Consider the following 20,232-nt stretch of genomic DNA (forward strand, 5'->3'; position numbering starts at 1 on the left):
CTTCCCTCGGAGAGTCACGTGCGCTCACTCCGCTCAGAGGAGTAAGTTCTGGAAGAGAAAGCAACGTGTCTTCACTCCGTGATACTTCCGTGTTGTTCAGGTCAGTAAACTCTGTGGAAATACATAAACACTACATCTTAACAGGTGAACGTTATGTGGCGTGAATGTGAATGTATGTCATGAGTATTGATAACTGGTGAGTCTTTTATATCGAGTGTAAAAAGTACGAGCGGCGCAGAGCGGCGTGTTTAGAAAATGGCGACTGTCACGCGATCAACTGAAGACGCTGTTATCATTTTGTATATTGAAATATGTTTGTTCAATGCTGGGGCCCTGAACACTTGACACTTATTTTGAATAGGGTTATTTTGTTACCTGTGGATTTGGTTGTAAGGGTTATTTTGGCCGGGTGGGGCAGGGAGTGGCGGTGGAGTTTGGAGTGGGGGGTCTTAATATAAGCCCCTCTGTGGTACATCCAGCCGTGGCTCCGTGGTTGTTAGAGTGGCCTGAGGTGGATTGGAGGATGATGGAAGTGAAGAGGTCAGGGGAGAGGGTGGAGGTGGTTAGTGCTTGTGAGGGATTGATGCGTGAATCGCATGGGGACTTTACAGCTGTATATACAGATGGTTCAAAGGATCCTGCTGGTCTCTGACAAGAACAAGTTACAGGTTGAAAAAACCCTCAGCTCAGAACTAGGCAAAATCTGCATATGGCTCGCTGATAACAAACTATCATTACACATGGGCAAAACAGAGTCCATTCTCTTCGGTTCAAATAACAAACTCAGCAAGACCGACGGCTTCTCAGTTACAGTGGGTGACAATATTGTCACAAGGAAAGACGAAATTACCTACCTGGGTTCCATCCTAGAGGCAAATCTTTCCTGTAACAAAATGGCATCCAATGTAATAAAAAAAGTCAACCAACGAACTCGATTCTTGTACCGGATCTCCTCACTGGTAAACAGGAATACCCTGAAGACTCTGGCAGGAGCACTCATTCAAGGGTACTACGACTATGCTTGCACCTCATGGTACCAAAGCACCTCAAAGGCGCTAAAAACAAAATTACAAACATCTCAAAACAAACTGGTCAGACTACTGCTTGACCTTACTCCTAGAACCCACCTCACCCCTGCCCACTTTGACAACCTAGGATGGCTTAGAGTAGACGACAGAGTACAGCAACTTGCAATGGGCCTGGTCTACAAGATGCACTACACGACCAAGGTACCCATGTACATGTCAAAATACTTCCCAAAGGTCAGTGAATACCACAACCACTACACCAGAGGGAGCTCCACAAATCATGTTAAACACAGATTCGGCTCAAACAAGGGACTAAACACGTTTCGCAATTATGCCACATCAATGTGGAACGCCCTACCCAAAGCTGTAAAGGAATGTGAATCACTACCCACTTTCAAAAACACTCTCAAAAAACACCTAAGGGAGACTGCAACTCGAAACTGGCCCCTGTAAATGTCCGAACACAACCCCCTCCAATGTACAGTAAATTACCAAGTATGGTCTTGTCAATAATCCAATGTACAGTTTTGTTTGTACAGTTGTACAGTGTCCCCCACCCCAGGGTTTCCGTTAGAATTTTCTTTTTGCAGGTCTGAGTGTCCGGTAGATTTCACTCTACCGGACAAATGGGATAAATTCCGGTCAGAGTTTATTGAGCTTAAAAACAATTGATAGGCCTATATAAAGAATGACATCCTCAAGGCGTTTATAATATTTTAACTTAAAACTAGGCTACTTTTGCGTATATACAGTCATTAATATATTCCAAATAAAATAAGTCCCTCGAGACTTCGTGCTGCTGCCGACTTGAGATGTCTGTGGGCAGTCTGCCCGACATTAATAAACAGCAGTCTGTTATAATCACATTTTTATGAGCTAACGAATTCCGTTATATTGGACATTTGTATTAATTATATCAAGCGAAGAACTGAGAAATTTGGCAGAGAGAGACGGCAACATTATCGTGGGTTTGCGTGATGTATATCTCCACCTCCCAACGACTTGGTGCTGGTCATAATGTCCGGTGAAAATAATTCCCTCTAAGCACAATTTGATTATTTGAATTGTATTAAAATAGACTAAAATTAAATAGCCTATGCGATGAACGATTCATTACATTTGTTTCATCGTTGCACTTGCTTCACCAAGCAGCCGGTCTAATAATGACAAAGCTGTTGTCAGCGCGAGCTTGCTGCTGCTAGATTTGCAAGAAGCATCCAGCTGCAGACCCGCAGAGCAGCTGTGTTTCCAGGTCCGGTCTGGGGACCGCACTGTGTATTGCACTGTGCCAGCAAAGCTGGTGGGTTCTGTGGGTCTGCAGCTGCATGCTTTTCGCAAATCTAGCAGCAAGCTCTCGCTGACACAGCGTCGTCATTATTAGACCGGCTGCTTGGTGAAGCAACGATGAAACAAGTAATGATTGTTTCGTTCATCGCATAGTCTATTTAATTTTAGCCTATTTGAATACAATTCAAATAATCAAATTGTGCTTAGAGGGAATTATTTTCACCGGACATTATGACCGGAGAGATTAAATATGTCGGACTTCAACAGATTTTGCCGGTCAAATACCGGTAATTACCGGCTAACGGAAACGCTGACCCACCCACCCCTCCTACCCAACCTCCCCCCCCCACTCCTACCCAACCCCCCCCACCCACCCAACCACCTCCAATGTACAGTCCCCCCCCACCCCCACCTACCCAATCCAATGTACAGTTTCTACGTCAAATGTATATACTCTTTTTTCTGGACTCTTTTTGTATCACAAACAGTACTGTAATTGCAAATCTGGTATGTCATAAATTAGGGCTGGGCGATATGGAAAAAAATCATATCGCGATAACGATATGATAATTTTATTTTATTTCTCGATATCGATAATTATCGAATTGTTATAAGTATAATTTTTTTTTTTTTTTTTTAAACAACATATGTATGTTTATTTTGCAGCTATTCTTTGTCATTGCCGCCATCTTTAGTGTTACATCCCCTCACACTCCAGTTCTCAGGCTGCAGCTGGTTTAAAAGCTAAAGTAAACCGGCTTCTCTGCTGGCTGTGGTTCCAGAGGAGTTGAACAGTTCTGGCTCTGCTAGTTTATTTTCGATCTTTTGGCGCTTTTTTGGTGGACAAACCACCACACATGTGCACTGTGACTCGTGACTGGAGTCTAGTTCTGCTAGCACACATAGCCTACTGTGTACAGACGGTTTCAAAATGTATTTTAAATTAGAAAGCAAACAAAATAAATGGACAAGAGAAAAATAAATCTGAATTAGGTCAGTATTGTCATTTGGACAAGCAAAGCCATTACTTTAAGTTGCAGGCAAGAAAGACAAGTCTGTCCACTGTCTCTGGTTTTAAAACTGCCCTGTTGCAGGTATAAAAAAATAATAATTATATCGCCCAGCCCTATCATAAATGTATAGATGTAGCAGTACTGTCTATCTGTAGGGGTGTAACGGTACACAAAATCCACGGTTCGGTACGTACCTCGGTTTTGAAGTCACGGTTCGGTATTTTTTCGGTACAGTGGGGGGGATAAAAAAAATTGCTTTTCATTTATCTATTTATTTAACTGTATTAAACGATATAAAACGAATTGGCCATAATTGACTGAGCTGAGGTTGATCACATGATGTACTCGAGTACTCGTGGAGGAAAACGCTGTACAAAATAAACGTCTTTTGCGGTGTTTTAGACTTTTATTTTGAAGCCCATCGACGGGAGCTTTTCCGGTGTTTTAGACTTTTATTTTGAAGCCCACCGACCGGAGCGGAAGTATTGGTGTTATTATCCCAGCTGCCTAGCAGAACGTATTGAGCCGACAACTTGTCTCGTCCGGTTCTGTGTTTTTGAGCTAATGATAAAACAAATGTTGATTGTTGGTGAACAACTAACTTTAGGTTAGTTTTAACGTTAGCTACTAACGTTAGATGCAGCTACTACAGGCAATCAACGATGAGGAGGAAGCGTCAAAGCCGTATAGAATAGCCCTGTGCTGTGTGCGTACTTAGGCACGACTCGAAACTACCTGAGTGTTATAATAAATTAATTCATGTTTAACTTGTCCCCGTGTCCAGTCCTTTGACTAGCCCCACCCGTTCATTGTAAACAATGATGCATGTAATTGTATTAACGTTATTGTGTGTTGTAGGCAGCTATGCTATACATTGTATTTCGTTTGTTAGCTATTTAGCTAATATTGAATAGCATCAATGACGCTAGATCTTTAATCTTTATTTAGCAGTCCAGTTTCTCCGGGCAGTAGTGAGTAACTACTTGGGTCTACACTACAAATAACGCTACTTGGTTAAAAGGAGCAACACTATTGAGAAATGTAGTTAAGCTATGTGCTCACAGGAGCTCCCGTGCTGTGCAATAGTAACGTCAGCGGCCCGCCTCCCCACACGTCCGGTTAGTTGTGCACGTTATATTAGGGCCGGGGGGATTTATGTTCTGCAAAAAAAGTTTCCATACCGTTGCAATCGCTCGGTGCACAGCCCGTACTGTACCGGAGGACCACATTGAGGCGGTACAGTACGTATCTGCGTACCGTTACACCCCTAGTATGTCATGTATGTCATATATGTTACGATGAATTGAAAATGGGGGACCCTGATGTAAACAAGACGAAAGTCTTTCTCTGGTCTGCATCCCCTTAACAATTGTATGTATTGAGCTGTACTGTACTGTACCCATTCTGCAATCTGTTAATAAAGTTTTCAATCAATCAATCAATCCGGAGACCGGGGTGACAGGGTTTGGAGTGGTGGTCCCAGGGAGGGGAGTGGCGGTAAGCCGGAGGACTACGAACGGTCTGGGTGTGTACACGGTGGAGATGGTGGCTGTGCTGGTGGCGCTGAGGTGGGTGGAGCAGGCTCGGGTGGGGAGGGTGGTGATATGTAGTGATTCAGCGTCGGTGTTGGCTAGCCTGAGGTCTTTTCGATCCAGTAGCCGGCAGGATCTGCTGTATGAGGTTTTGATGAGTGTGACTAGGTGTGTGAGTCGAGGGAAAGAGGTGAGATCTTTTTTTTTTTTTTGCAAAATCAACTCTGCCTCTCTTTGTTAACTACAACAAGCAATGCTGTTTGTTATTTAAGATGAGGTCCGACTCTGCACTGACAGATTTGTGTTCATTGTGCTGCTTTTATAAACGCCTCAAATGACTGCTTACAATATTTCATGGAAACAAAGTCTTTAGTTTGTCTAATATTTAAAAAGGTTTAAACTTTACAGCACTGACAAAGTTGAACAAAGTGCTGTACAACCCCCCCCCCAAAAAATAAAAACGATAATACAAAAACAAAATGTATTAATATTTTTTTTTTAGTTTCGAAGCTTCGAATTAAAATCAAATCTCGGCCCCGAAGCTTCGAATTCCAAAAAATATCGAAGGTCAGCCCTAGTATCGGATATATATATATATCTATGGTTGAGACGACAGACTATTCTCGCACATTGAGCCTCGCTAACCCATACGCTACACTGCCCCAGGTCGCTGAGAGACCACAAGCATTCCGTGAAGACCCGCCCTACTCTGCCTCTGATTCGCACACTGGGTGGAGGAATGTGATTAGACCAAAGCAGAGTAGACAGACACACAGACAGTGGAGCAGACAGACGCTGCTTGCAGTTGAGATAGCGTAGAATTTTGAGTCGTTGGCGCTGTCTCGCAGATAGGGATGCCCCGATCACGTTTTTTGCCACCGATACCGATCACAGATCGTCTTGATCCATATGGGCCGATACCGATCCGATACCGATCGTTTTTTTGTTACATTTTTTTTTTTTTATTATTTTATATATATATTTTTTATAAAATATATATATTATATAATTAGACTTGTACTTGTATTATCTGCGAGACATCGCCACCACGCAACAAGTCAAAATGCTCGCTATCTGCAAACAGCTCCACTGTCTGTGTGTACTAGTAGCCTCCAGCTACGGCCAGGATTCTCCGGTGCTGCAGCTGGACCCTAGTATTGGTATAAATCACATTCAGCAAGCCCTCAGCTCGAATATGCATCGAATCAATGTTATAGGACATTGATATCAGGAGCTATCTGTAGCTACTGCTAGCCGGCTATATAACGTTAAGACAACGCCTCAGTGAACTATTTAGTTCAATGGGACATTTCGTTTTGAACAGTGAACTAGGGGTGGACGGTATAAACGGTATACGGTATAAACGGTATTAATTTGCTCTACGGTATGGATTTTGACTATACCGTGTAACCGGTAGAGCAGCTCTAAAATAGCAATGACGTCATGTAACCACAGCGCGACTATTTCAATCGCATTTGCCCCTAAAAATAGATAGAATTAGTCATAGATAATAGATATGTGCAAACTGGAAAAAGTTATTTAGGAGGCTTCGCGCAGTGGGCGTGTCAACACGCAATTGTCATTTCATAATAAACACATATCACCGCGGCGCACAGCAAGCTTCAATTTCAGTTCCTGGCATTTTTAACCAGTGGAGAAAGGTAAGATATTTCCCTATCGTTTTTCTTAAATGAATTATTCTACGTTAATAAACATACCTGGTGATCAACTACAGTTTGCTGTAAACATTACGATATGTGTGTAGTGTTATGATAAGGACGGCTGCATCAGTGGATTTGCAAATAGCATGCAGGTGCAGAGCCGCAGAGCCAGGGGCTCTTTCAGGTCTGGTCACATGCCCGTCAAAAACAGCGCCCCCCCCACCCAACGGCTGAATTGCCACCAGACCTGAAAGAGCCCCTGGCTCTGCGCCTCTGCAGCTACATATGCTTCTAGCAAAATCCAGCCCCGCTGTTTGCAATGGGAGCAGGAGTCTCGACTCGGGACTTATTTTATTTGGAATATAATGACTTTATACGCAAAAGTAGCCTAGTTTTAAGTTAAAATATTATAAATCTACATGCCTTGAGGATGTCATTCTTTATATAGCCTGCCTATCAGGCAAAAAAAATTATTCTAACAGAAACACTGATACCGTGATATATACCGTTACCGTCTATGCTTCAAATTATACCGTGATATAAATTTTAGACCATACCGTCCACCCCTACAGTGAACTAACGTGAGCTAACGGAGGTATCAACATGCACTACTAGACTTGCTGGAGCATTTGTTTATCAGGAGCTATCAGCTAGCCGGTTAGATACCGTTAGACAATGCCTACTAAAAGTGAATAGTTGACTGGGTAATTTTGTTTAAACAGTAACTATAGCTAGGTAGCTAATGTTAGCTCACGGTCATGCACTATAGACTCGAGCAGAGGAGCCTCCTCTCAGTCCTCTGTGTTTACAAACTTTACACGGGTGCGGGCGGGGCAATGGAGGAGGAGGAGCGGCAGTTTGCAGGGCCTGTGTGTCTGAGACAGACAGCAAGTGAGATCTCCGCTTGATTGGTTTCCGCGATCTGCGAATATGACTCATTATCGGAATTCACCGATCGCATATTTATACTGATTATCGGCCGATAACGATCGGTGGCCGATCGATCGGGGCATCCCTACTCGCAGATAATACAGATAATATTATTATGAAAAGTATAATTTGCTCAGAGTCCAGAGACAGTTGTGGTTCGGTCCCGATCTGGACCGGAGTCCGGACTTTGAGAAGGCCTGTGTTAGACCTAGGGATCCCCCCCGAAACCCGGTTCTAAACGGGAACCGGTACTAAATTAGAAAAAAACGGAGTATAATAGGGGTGCAACTAATGATTATTTTGGTAGTCGACTAATCTGTCTTATTTTTTCGATTAGTGGACTAATCTATTGATTATTTCTGTCACACCCTCCATCTCTGCTTCCTGTGGGCGCGGCTCCTGTTCCGGCTCCAGTGCATGTTTTACCTCATGTTAGGGCTGAACGATTAATCGATTTTTAATCGAAATCGCGATTTTAAATGATGTAATAAAAAATCGCCAAGCCTGCAATTAAATTTTTTTTTATTTCAATGTTTTATTTTATTTAACCAGGAAGTCCCATTGAGTTACAATATCTCCTTTGCAAGGGAGACCTGGCCAAGATGACACAAAAACACAAAAACACAAAGCAGAATAGTCTACATGATAGTAAAAGTGTATAATACAGGGTAATACAGTAATTTTGCAGTTGGGACCAGACTACAGAAAGCAGCAATATTCTTCTTGTAGGAAGTTATGTAATACAGAGAGACCGGGGTGTCTAAGTGGATAATGGTCCTGTAGCCCATTCCATGCCCAAGGTGCGAAGCTTGAGAAAGCTGTTCCTAGCTAACCCTGCTCAAGACAGAGAAAACATCTGAGCTGAGTAAGGAAATAAGGGGGGGAGCGGGGCTTGGAGGGGGGGGGCATCTCTCTCTCTCTCTTTACTGGTTCAATTAATGTAGAAAAGTAGAAAAACGTTGCACTATAAAAACGAACTGGATAGTTTTTTGATTGATTGAATACTTTATTTTGACACAATCGTAGGACAAAAACATTTTAAAGGGGAACTATCTTATAAATGGCCTTTTTCAGTGTTTAGCATTGTTTCCTAGCTATGTGGACTTATATTAATATGATCTATGTCTCTAATTCTCATATTGGCGCATTCTTCCAATTCTCCTCTCACAATATTCACCCTCACTGAACTGAGTCATCTGAAAATGTGCTGATCTGTGATGTCAGAGAGACTCAGCTGCATGATAATGTGGCAGATGCCGCCAGGCCACACAGTGGTTTAGGAGCCCAGCCTCAAAACAGCTTAAGATCTTCAGGTAGACAAATGCTGTTTTTGAGGATTAGATTAGATTAGAAATACAAAACAATGAATTAAAAAAATATATAATTACAGAGGTGTTCCATAAACTCACAGGAATTGTGTAAAAGTGCCCAAATAGTGAAAGAAATATTAAAATAGTTCCCCTTTAAAAGACGAGACAATAACAGTGTCAACAACGCTGGTCAAAAATGGATAAAACACAATAAAGCCGAGGCTTGTTTCCATTGTGGTCCATACATGGAACATAAAAAGGCACAGAAACACAAATGGACATGTACACTAGACAGGACACATCCTAAAAAAACACCTAACCTGACAACTCATACAGTTAACTAATGTTAAAAGAAAATCCGCAAACCCTTAAAAGCAACTCATGATAAAAGAAATAAAAGCCAAGTTATGATAAAAGAGATAAAAAACATTTTAAGACCAATTTGAGTTGCTGCTGAGCCATGTTTTTAGGGTGATTTTATGGGATCAGTGCTTTATAAATAAAATGAATTATTATTATTGAAATAGTCGCGCTGTGGTTACATGACGTCATTGCTATTTTAGAGCTGCTCTACCGGTTACACGGTATAGTCAAAATCCATACCGTAGAGTTATTAGCAGCAATATTCTTCTTGTAGGAAGTTATGTAATACAGAGAGACCGGGGTGTCTAAGTGGATAATGGTCCTGTAGCCCATTCCATGCCCAAGGTGCGAAGCTTGAGAAAGCTGTTCCTAGCTAACCCTGCTCAAGACAGAGAAAACATCTGAGCTGAGTAAGGAAATAAGGGGGGGAGCGGGGCTTGGAGGGGGGGGGCATCTCTCTCTCTCTCTTTACTGGTTCAATTAATGTAGAAAAGTAGAAAAACGTTGCACTATAAAAACGAACTGGATAGTTTTTTGATTGATTGAATACTTTATTTTGACACAATCGTAGGACAAAAACATTTTAAAGGGGAACTATCTTATAAATGGCCTTTTTCAGTGTTTAGCATTGTTTCCTAGCTATGTGGACTTATATTAATATGATCTATGTCTCTAATTCTCATATTGGCGCATTCTTCCAATTCTCCTCTCACAATATTCACCCTCACTGAACTGAGTCATCTGAAAATGTGCTGATCTGTGATGTCAGAGAGACTCAGCTGCATGATAATGTGGCAGATGCCGCCAGGCCACACAGTGGTTTAGGAGCCCAGCCTCAAAACAGCTTAAGATCTTCAGGTAGACAAATGCTGTTTTTGAGGATTAGATTAGATTAGAAATACAAAACAATGAATTAAAAAAATATATAATTACAGAGGTGTTCCATAAACTCACAGGAATTGTGTAAAAGTGCCCAAATAGTGAAAGAAATATTAAAATAGTTCCCCTTTAAAAGACGAGACAATAACAGTGTCAACAACGCTGGTCAAAAATGGATAAAACACAATAAAGCCGAGGCTTGTTTCCATTGTGGTCCATACATGGAACATAAAAAGGCACAGAAACACAAATGGACATGTACACTAGACAGGACACATCCTAAAAAAACACCTAACCTGACAACTCATACAGTTAACTAATGTTAAAAGAAAATCCGCAAACCCTTAAAAGCAACTCATGATAAAAGAAATAAAAGCCAAGTTATGATAAAAGAGATAAAAAACATTTTAAGACCAATTTGAGTTGCTGCTGAGCCATGTTTTTAGGGTGATTTTATGGGATCAGTGCTTTATAAATAAAATGAATTATTATTATTGTAAATAACCCCATGAAAGGTTTATTTTTATGGGTAATTACCCGCTTCATATTTGTGATGTTACTGGTTTCAGGGTGTGCCTAAAGTGATCAATGTGTTGGAGATCTATGCCAATTAATGTTTATGTATATCCGGGATTTTTTTTATAAGAATTGAGAGGCCTACTACGGTATTTGTATGTGACCTTTATTTTGAAAACCGTGTTGCGACACAACCTTATTTACGTTTTTGCGCTTTTGACAGTGAAATGTTCAGTTCAACTTAGCTCGAAGGAAAGACTAATCAAAAAGGTTTAATTGACCCGTATGAGGCTCTTACGGTGGGACTTTGATTGTTTATAGAAGTGTAATGTAATACTATGCAAAACGAGAAATAAACAGTGATTTTACCAGCAGTAAGTTGCAAGCCACTTCCATACGTGGAACCGTGACAATTATTAGTATTATCTTATTTGCATATTGTCTCATTATTAGATAGATAGATAGGTTGATACTTTATTGATCCCCGGAGGGAAATTTAAGTAGACAGTATTTAAGTATTGAAAAACGTCCTAATAGTGGGCTACTCACGTGATCAGGATCGGGGCCGATCACGTGATTTTCAGAAAATCGGGATAAAAAAATTCAAAAAAATCTGGATTTTCTTTCTTTATTTTTTTTACTTATTTTTTTATTCAACAAACATGACCATGTTCACGTCATAAACTCATACTGAGTAGGGATGGGTACCTTTCACATTTGAACCGATACCGGTACCGGTACCTGTGAATCGATACCGGTACCCAACGGTACCTTTTTTCTGTACTTTATTCGCAAGAAATTTAATTTACCTACCTCAGTCGGAAAAAAAAATCAACTTCAAATAACTACAATTTCGACAGTTTTCGGCTTGTCATTGCTCCGACTGCTTTGTTGTTGAATCAAGTCAAATCCTAGGTAAGCATATATTGTGCGTGTGAACGTTGACATGAAAAGATTTTTTTTTGGTTTCTCACTTGATTCGATACTCGGTAGTACCGACGTGTTTCGGTTCGGTGCCTCAAAAGTACCGAATTCGGTACCCATCCCTAATACTGAGGCCTTCGTTTTGGTTTTAAATTGCATATCATCATTCAGTTTTTAGATTACTCTGGTTGCAATGCCTCGCTTGAATGACGTGATGCAAGGCTTGGTCCTCACTGCAGCCGACCAGTGGGAGGCATAGTCTAGCAACGTTCGAGACAGGGGAGGGGAGAATTGAATGAAGAATTGGTGAGGCGAAATTGGGATGGGAGAGGGGGATTTTTTTTTTTTTTTTTTTTTTTTAAGATCGGATCGGGCAAGATCGGTATCGGTAGATACTCAAAATCACATGATCGGGATCGGATCGGGAGCAAAAAAATGTGATCGGGACATCCCTAGTTAGAAGTAGGGGTGCACCGATATATCGGTCGAGTATCGGTATCGGCCGATAAGTGCCTTGTTGACTGCTATCGGCCTATCGGCCGATAAGCTCAAATGTGCCGATAGCAGTCGCCGATAAATAACCATCAATTTGTGTAGCGTCAAAAGGCAAAAAAAAAAAAAGTTCACTCGCGACCTACCTGCACAACGCCCGCCGTCCCCCACACACACACAAGCTACTGCATCAAAGTTACTACTTATGATTAACAAGGCATTCGTTTTGTGGCATTAACGTTATATAGTTAGTGATACACGGACAATAACATCAGCATATTATTATTACCCATAGCAGCAAGGCATTACTCCGAGTCCGTTCATAGCTCAGTTCCATTCCGTTGCAGCATGAGCTACCGGGAGGCAGAAGACTAACGTTACTGGTGAAAATGTGATTTACGTTGGAATACTCCTTTGCCAACTTGCTGTACTTTGCTTGCAGGTCTACAGCCATTATTGCTGGATTATGAATAGCCCCAACTTTAGCCAACGTAACGTTATGGCTAAACCTTTAACATTAGTTAACGCTAGCTTTCGGTTAGCTGTTCAATGCTAATAACACAACCAAGCGAACCCATCAGAGCTCCCCATCAACACCGCTCTGTCGGGAGGATGGCATTTAAGAAAGTATCTGCTGTTAAAATGACACAAACATTCGTTTTGTGGCATTAACGTTATATAGTTAGTTACACGTTCAATTACATCAGCATAGTATTTACCCGAAGATAGCAAGTAAGCCGTTCATAGCTCGGTTCCATTCCGTACCCAACTACCCATTCTGCAATCTGTTAATAAAGTTTTCAACCAGACAAATGTTTTTACGTTACGTTTGGCGCCTCCCACTTAGAGGACTGACCGCCGTGTGGCGGCCAATCAAATGGTCATGTGAATACCGAAAATCATGATCCAATTCTGAGCGGAGTTCTCACTCGCTGTCTGAGCGCATTGCTGCTCCTAAACCTCCCCTACCTGTTTCTGTATGCTGCATGTAAACACACAGTCACCGTTACTGATGTTAGTCTACTCTAGTCAGAGAGACCTCCGTGAGCTGATGTTAGCTACTGTTACAAAATGACCCAGTCAACTATTCACTTTTAGTTTAATACATGAGGCATTGTGTAACGTTATCCAGATGGCTAGCTTCTGATAGCTCCCGACATAAACAACTGCAAGTGTCCAGTTACATCGCATGAGGGCTGCAGCGCTGCTGACTAGGGTGCAGGGTAGGAGAATCTTTTCATGCTGAATGTAACAGTTTAGGGTCCAGCTGTAGCGCCGGAGAATCCTTGCTGGAGCTGGAGGCCACTAGAGTATACACACAGACAGTGGAGCTGTTTGCAGACAGCGAGGTGGCGATGTCTCGCAGATAATACAACTACAAGTATGATTATATAATATATATATTTTATTAAAAAAATATTTTTTTATATAAAATAATAATACATTTTTTTTTATCAAAAAAAAGTTGGCAGGTAAGAAATCTGCTTGGCGGGTAGATCTACCCACCACTGGCCGGTGAGTCAAAAAGTTAATTTCGCTCCCTGCATTCTCGCAAGCAGATCAATGGCGGCATGCCCCGAAGTAGAAAATTAATAAACGCTTGCCGATTGGTGGTAAGAACAGCAGGAGGTGGGTGCTAGCGGTGTGGCGTAATTGGCCGAATCGACTGTCAATCAAAATGGTTCCATTGCATTGGTTGAAAGCTCTGGTTGAGAGAATAGTATCCCGCTGCAGGCCGCCAGAATGGTTCCATTGCATTGGTTGAAAGCTCTGGTTGAGAAAATAGTATCCCTCTGCAGGCCACCAGACGATACTGGGAGAGGGATAAGGATACCATAAACATATTTCTTGATGTTTCCTTTTTTTAAGTAAGTAAAGAGGCCTACAAATACAAACATACACATACAAATATACAGTAGTTTCATTAAAAAAAAAATATATATAAAAAAAAAAAAAAAAAATTACAAATACTTATTTTTTGCCACAAGTATCGGTATCGGCCGATTGTGTTAGTTGAACAATCGGTATCGGTGGCCAATTTTCATATCGGTGCATCCCTAGTTAGAAGTGTGTTAATTTAATCAGCTATGGTCTCTTATCATCTCTCCACATCGGACGTGGTTGTCATAAGATGGACTGATATCCGCTCCGTTCTTCTTGCAGAGCAAAATTAGCGGCTTAAACTTATTGAAGGGAAGTTCTTCTTTGGCGATGCAATAGCCCACATTCAGTTTCGATTCGATTGTTCGCTAGGAATTATGGGATTTGGTGTTGGATGTATGGACTCTACGCAGACTGGGACATGGTATTTAATCGCACGATAGACTACAACTACCAAGTAGAATAGCGTGGCCCAGATTCACTTCACAGTACACGCAAATCTTTTTTTCTCGCACGGCTATGCAGTAAATTCATTCATCGCAGACAGATTTTTTCATAGCACCGCGACATTATGTCTCACTGTACAGCCCTGGTTGTAGGCTAATGTTTTACTATTTTTGTATCCAATTTGTATGGATTAATTTAGGAGTGAAATGCGAATGAAGGGTTGAAATCACTACTCGCAAGCTTGCCCCCAAATATTATTTTCCACAGGCACGGGCCAAATTAAGGGGCAATTTGCGATCATCTCGTCGCAATGTACAGCCCTGAATGACCAAATTCACTACAGGGCTGTACACTGCGACGAGGTTATCGCAAATTGCCCCTTAATTTGGCCCGTGCGAGTGGAAAATAATATTTGGGGGCAAGCTTGCGAGTAGTGATTTCAACCCTTCATTCGCATGTCACTCCTAAATTAATCCATACAAATTGGATAAATGTTTTTTAAAACATTAGCCTACAACCAGGGCTGTACAGTGCGACACAATGTCATGGTGCTATGAAAGAATCTGTCGGCAATGAATGAACTTACTGCGGTAGCCTGTGTGGAAAAAATATTTGCGTGTGGAGTGAATCTGGGCCACTTGGTAGTTGTAGTCTATCGTGCGATTAAAGACCATGTCCCTGTCTGCGTAGAGTCTATACATCCCTCAGCGGGCAATCAAAACAGAAACAGTAACCCAGCATATATACATCCCTCAGCGGGCAATCAAAACAGAAACAGTAACCCAGCATATAGCGTTAGCCGCGCGCTCCAGGATAACCGGGAAAACAACAACGTTTACCCAGATATCCTGCCCCTTGCGCCAATACACAACTTGGTTGTCTCCCGGGACAACTCGAGCAGCATCACCAACGCCAGCATTGTTATGCCTAGTGGCGCAGATCCTACCTGGACGTGAGTTAGCCCGATAGCTACACATCGCGTGACGTCCCTCTATCTGCTGTCAACAAGACAAGAAACCCCAGGACAGGCCCGGCGCGGAGATGCATCGAGATGCATCCAGCTGCAGGACCGCAGAACCCATACGAGCGCCGTGGGAACATGCCGAGAAGATTCCAGGGGCTGGCAAATCTCCGGCATTGTTCAATTTCTCTCTGCATTTCATAACGCTAGTTACACAGGGTGCAAAGCACGGCCATGATGGAAAACGAAAAAAGAGGAAGGGCGAGTATGACCACGCCTGGTGATTTATAGGAGGTCACTGGAGCGGGGCCTGGTCAAGTGAAAGGGTGCTTTGTTTTCGTTCATGTAGTACAGTAGGTACTGGAGATGAGGTATATCTCAATATGGCGAAAGAGCGAGACGCGATTCGCCAGTACGACTATCGGCTCCCTATCTCCTATTAGTGCCTGCACTTTGAATCCCTCTCTTTTGGTTTCTATATCTTTCCATTTGGCTTCATAATTCACATTGCACCAGCATGCTACTGTTCTAAGCTGTGCTGCATAGTAGGGCTGCATGATTTTGGGAAATAATCTAATTGCGATTTTTCTGACAGATATTGCGATTGCGATTACATTTGCGATTATAATTTCTTTTTTTAAGCAGCCCCACAGAGGTTTATTGTAAAATGCGGCTTGCATCTGGCCTACGCGGTGGGTCTGTTCGGGACACCGAGTCTGAAAATGTTTCTTTTTACCTGGGAATCGATACCGGTACGTTACCGAACGGTACCTTTTTTTTCTGTACTTTACTCTCCCTCTCTGAAGTCTAAACTCCACAACACACAATCTAAAACCCCTTACCTCCCTCTCCCAAACTGTTCCTACAACAATTATTTTTAGGGGTGCCCCGATCGATCGGCCACCGATCGTTATCGGCCGATATTCAGTATAAATATGCGATCGGTGATAATGTTTTATTTTCACCGATCGTCAAACCCGATCACTCGCTGTCGCTGAGTTCTGTCTCAGACACCGGTGGTGCGGCATCTGCTCTCGAGTCCAGCCCCTCCCGCACGCATGTAAACACGGGTCTAGTCTAGTGAGACACGGGAGGACGGCGTGTCGTGTCGGCGTCTCCCTGAGCTAACGTTAGCTTAGCTACCGTTACAAAATGACCCAGTCAACTATTTACTTTTAGTTTAATACATGATGAGGCATTGTCTAACCGAACGGTATCTAGCCAGCCAGCTACTGATAGCTCCTGACATCAACAAACGCCGGCTCTAGCAAGTATAGTAGGTAGGTATGATAGCTGTTAGCTGTTAGCTCACGTTAGCGCAAGTTAGTTCACTGTTAAAAACGAAATGTCCCATTGAACTAAATAATTCACTGAGGCGTTGTATTAATGTTATATATCCGGCTAGCAGTAGCTACAGATAGCTCCTGATATCAATGTCTTATAACACTGATTCGATGCGTATTCGAGCTGAGGGCTTGCTGAGCACAGTTAAGTAACGTTATACCAATAGGGTCCAGGTGCAGCGCCGGAGAATCCTGGCCGTAGCTCGAGGCTACTCGAGTATAGGTCCAGCTGCAGCTCCGGATAATCCTGGCTGTAGCTGGAGGCTACTAGAGTACACACAGACAGTGAAGCTTGTTGCGTGGTGGCGATGTCTCGCAGATAATACAAGTACAAGTCTAATTATATAATATATATATTAAAAAAAATATATATATAACTTTTTTTAATTTCTTTTAATCAAAAACGATCGGTATCGGCCGATATGGCTCACAACGATCTGTGATCGGTATCGGTGGCAAAAAACGTGATCGGGGCATCCCTAATTTTTTTATGTTGCATGATCATGTATATTTATTTTGTATTATAATTCTTTTTTTGTTTAAATATCAACATTATCTCGCAATCCTCAGTAAATACTATCAAACTCCTCTGATGTCAGACCAGATATGAGACGCGTGCACACACACAGAAAAGGAGAATGGCTTAAATTATTTTAGAATACTTCAGCTAATGAAGTTAAATGTTTATTATCATCAACTATCCAGTTCGTTTTTATAGTGCAACGTTTTTCTACTTTTCTACATTAATTGAACCAGTAGAGAGAGAGAGAGATGCCCCCCCCCCACCCTTTCCTTACTCAGCTTAGATGTTTTCTCTGTCTTGAGCAGGGTTAGCTAGGAACAGCTTTCTCAAGCTTCGCACCTTGATAATGCAATGGGCTACAGGACCATTATCCACTTAGACACCCCGGTCTCTCTTGGTGAATTTAAATCTGTATTACATAACTTCCTACAAGAAGAATATTGCTGCTTTCTGTAGTCGGGTCCCAACTGCAAAATTACTGTATTATCCTGTATTATACACTTTTACTATCATGTAGACTATTCTGCTTTGTGTTTTTGTGTTTACATGTGATGTATTGTATATTGTATACATGCACATTTATTATGTCCTTGTGTGATGTATCGCACATTTTATTGCTGTGTGATGTATTGCAAATGTTATTGCTGTCATCTTGGCCATGTCTCCCTTGCAAAGGAGATCTTGTATCTCAATGGGACTTCCTGGTTAAATAATATTTATAAAAAAATAATTAAACATTTTTTTTAATTTTTTTTAATTGCATCCTTTCAAACCGCGATTTCGATAAAAAATCCATTAATCGTTCAGCCCTACTGCATAGCAAGTCTTCTAAACTGGGTACTGCCATTCCTCCTCTCTCCCGTAGTTGTAGAGTCACATATCTGATCCTTGGCCTTTCCCCCCCCCCAAATTAATCTTGATATCGGTCTATCCCAGGGGTCGGCAACCTTTTTGACATGGAGTGCCTGTTTGAAATATAGTTGTAACTAGTGTGCCTCAACAATATTCCATGCATCGTAATTTTTTTTCTCATAATCAGGTCTTTTTAATGATAATTTTTACATTATTACATCATTATTGTTATTGTTATTATTAACTATTATTATGATGGTTGTATCAACCCTAAATCTGAGTTGGGGGGGGGGGGGGTGCAATGCAGACAAACGACTGCATACAGTGCGACCATTTCACTCACATTTGCCCATTCATTTTTGGACACATCACACACCATCGGTGTGTGTACTCAGGGAGCGAAATTAACTTTTTGACTCACCGGCCAGTGGCGGGTAGATGGGAAGAATCTACCCGCCAAGCATATTTCTTACCTGCCAACTTTTTTTGATTAAAAAAATTTATTATTATTTTATATAAAAAAATATTTTTTTAAATAAAATATATATATTATAATAATCATACTTGTAGTTGTATTATCTGCGAGACATCGCCACCTCGCTGTCTGCAAACAGCTCCACTGTCTGTGTGTATACTTGAGTGGCCTCCAGCTAGGGGTGGACGGTATAAACGGTATACCGTATAAACGGTATGAATTTGCTCTACGGTATGGATTTTGACTATACCGTGTAACCGGTAGTGCAGCTCTAAAATAGCAATGACGTCATGTAACCACAGCGCGACTATTTCACTCGCATTTGCCCCTAAAAATAGATAGAATTAGTCATAGATAATGGATATGTGCAAACTGGAAAAAGTTATTTAGCAGGCTTCGCGCAGTGGGCGTGCCAGCCCCTACCGCACGCATGTAAACACGGGTCTAGTAGTCTAGTGGGACGGGACACGGGAGCTGTCGGGAGGACGGCGGCGTCTCCCTGAGCTAACGTTAGCTTAGCTACCGTTACAAAATGACCCAGTCAACTATTCACTTTTAGTTTAATACATGATGGGGCATTGTCTAACCGAACGGTATCTAGTCGGCCAGCTACCGATAGCTCCTGACATCAACAAACGCTCCACAAAGTCTAGTACTAGAGACGTGTATGCTACCTGTTAGCTCACGTTAACGCAAGTTAGTTCACCGTTCAAAACGAAATGTCCCATTGAACTAAATAATTCACTGAGGCGTTGTATTAACGTTATATATGCAGTAGCTACAGATAGCTCCTGATATCAATGTCTTATAACACTGATTCGATGCGTATTCGAGCTGAGGGCTTGCTAACGTTCTACCAATACAATAGGGTCCAGGTGCAGCGCCGGAGAATCCTGGCCGTAGCTCTGCTCGAGTATAGGTCCAGGTGCAGCTCCGGAGAATCCTGGCCGTAGCTGGAGGCTACTAGAGTACACACAGACAGTGGAGCTTGTTGCGTGGTGGCGATGTCTCGCAGATAATACAAGTACAAGTCTAATTATATAATATATATATTTTATAAAAAAAAAAAAATTATATAAAATTAAAAAAAAAGTTTATCAAAAACGATGATACCGTGATATATACCGTTACCATCTATGCTTCAAATTATACCGTGATATACATTTTAGACCATACCGTCCACCCCTACCTCCAGCTCCAGCAAGGATTCTCCGGCGCTGCAGCTGGCCCTAAACTCTTACATTCAGCATGAAAGGATTCTCCTGCGCTGCACCTGGATCCTAGTCAGCAGCCCTCATGCGATGTAAGCCAGGGGCTCGAATACGCATGTTGTAGGACATTGATGTCAGGAGCTTTCTGTAGCTACTGCTGGATGGCGTTGGGACAACGCCTCAGTGAACTATTTAGTTTACTGCAACATTTCGTAGTGACTAGTGAGCTACCTAGCCAACGGAGGTATTATGCACTGGACTATTGCTGGAGCATTTGTTTATGTCGGGAGCTATCCGTAGCTAGGCGGCTGGATAACGTTACACAATGCCTCATGTATTAAACTAAGTGAATAGTTGACTGGGTCATTTTGTAACGGTAGCTAACGTTATCTCACGGAGGTCCCTCTGACTAGACTAATGTCACGGTGACTGTCTGAGGCAATAGCCTCTGTTTACATGCAGGCATACAGAAACAGGTGGGGAGTATAGGAGCAGCAGCAGTGCGCGGTGCGCTGCATGTCTGTGCTGAGACAGCGAGTGAGAACTCCACTAAAGAATTGGATCATGATTTTCGGTTTTCACATGACTATTTGATTGCCCGCCA

At 42.0% G+C, this 20,232-nt stretch overlaps 1 protein-coding gene across 1 annotated transcript in view; it reads left to right on the top strand.

Moving 5' to 3' along the window:
* The window catches only part of LOC311239176 (uncharacterized protein), a 51,350-nt gene continuing 31,118 nt past the window's right edge, over window positions 1-20,232 (top strand). Inside the window, exon 1 of the mRNA XM_084327444.1 lies at window positions 1-100. The gene's annotated coding sequence lies outside the window, so the exon portion shown is untranslated. The remainder of the gene's footprint in view (window positions 101-20,232) is intronic.

The sequence above is a fragment of the Notolepis coatsorum genome (assembly GCF_963971535.1).
Source record: "Notolepis coatsorum genome assembly, chromosome: 13".
In the NCBI taxonomy this organism is placed as follows: Eukaryota; Metazoa; Chordata; class Actinopteri; order Aulopiformes; family Paralepididae; genus Notolepis; species Notolepis coatsorum.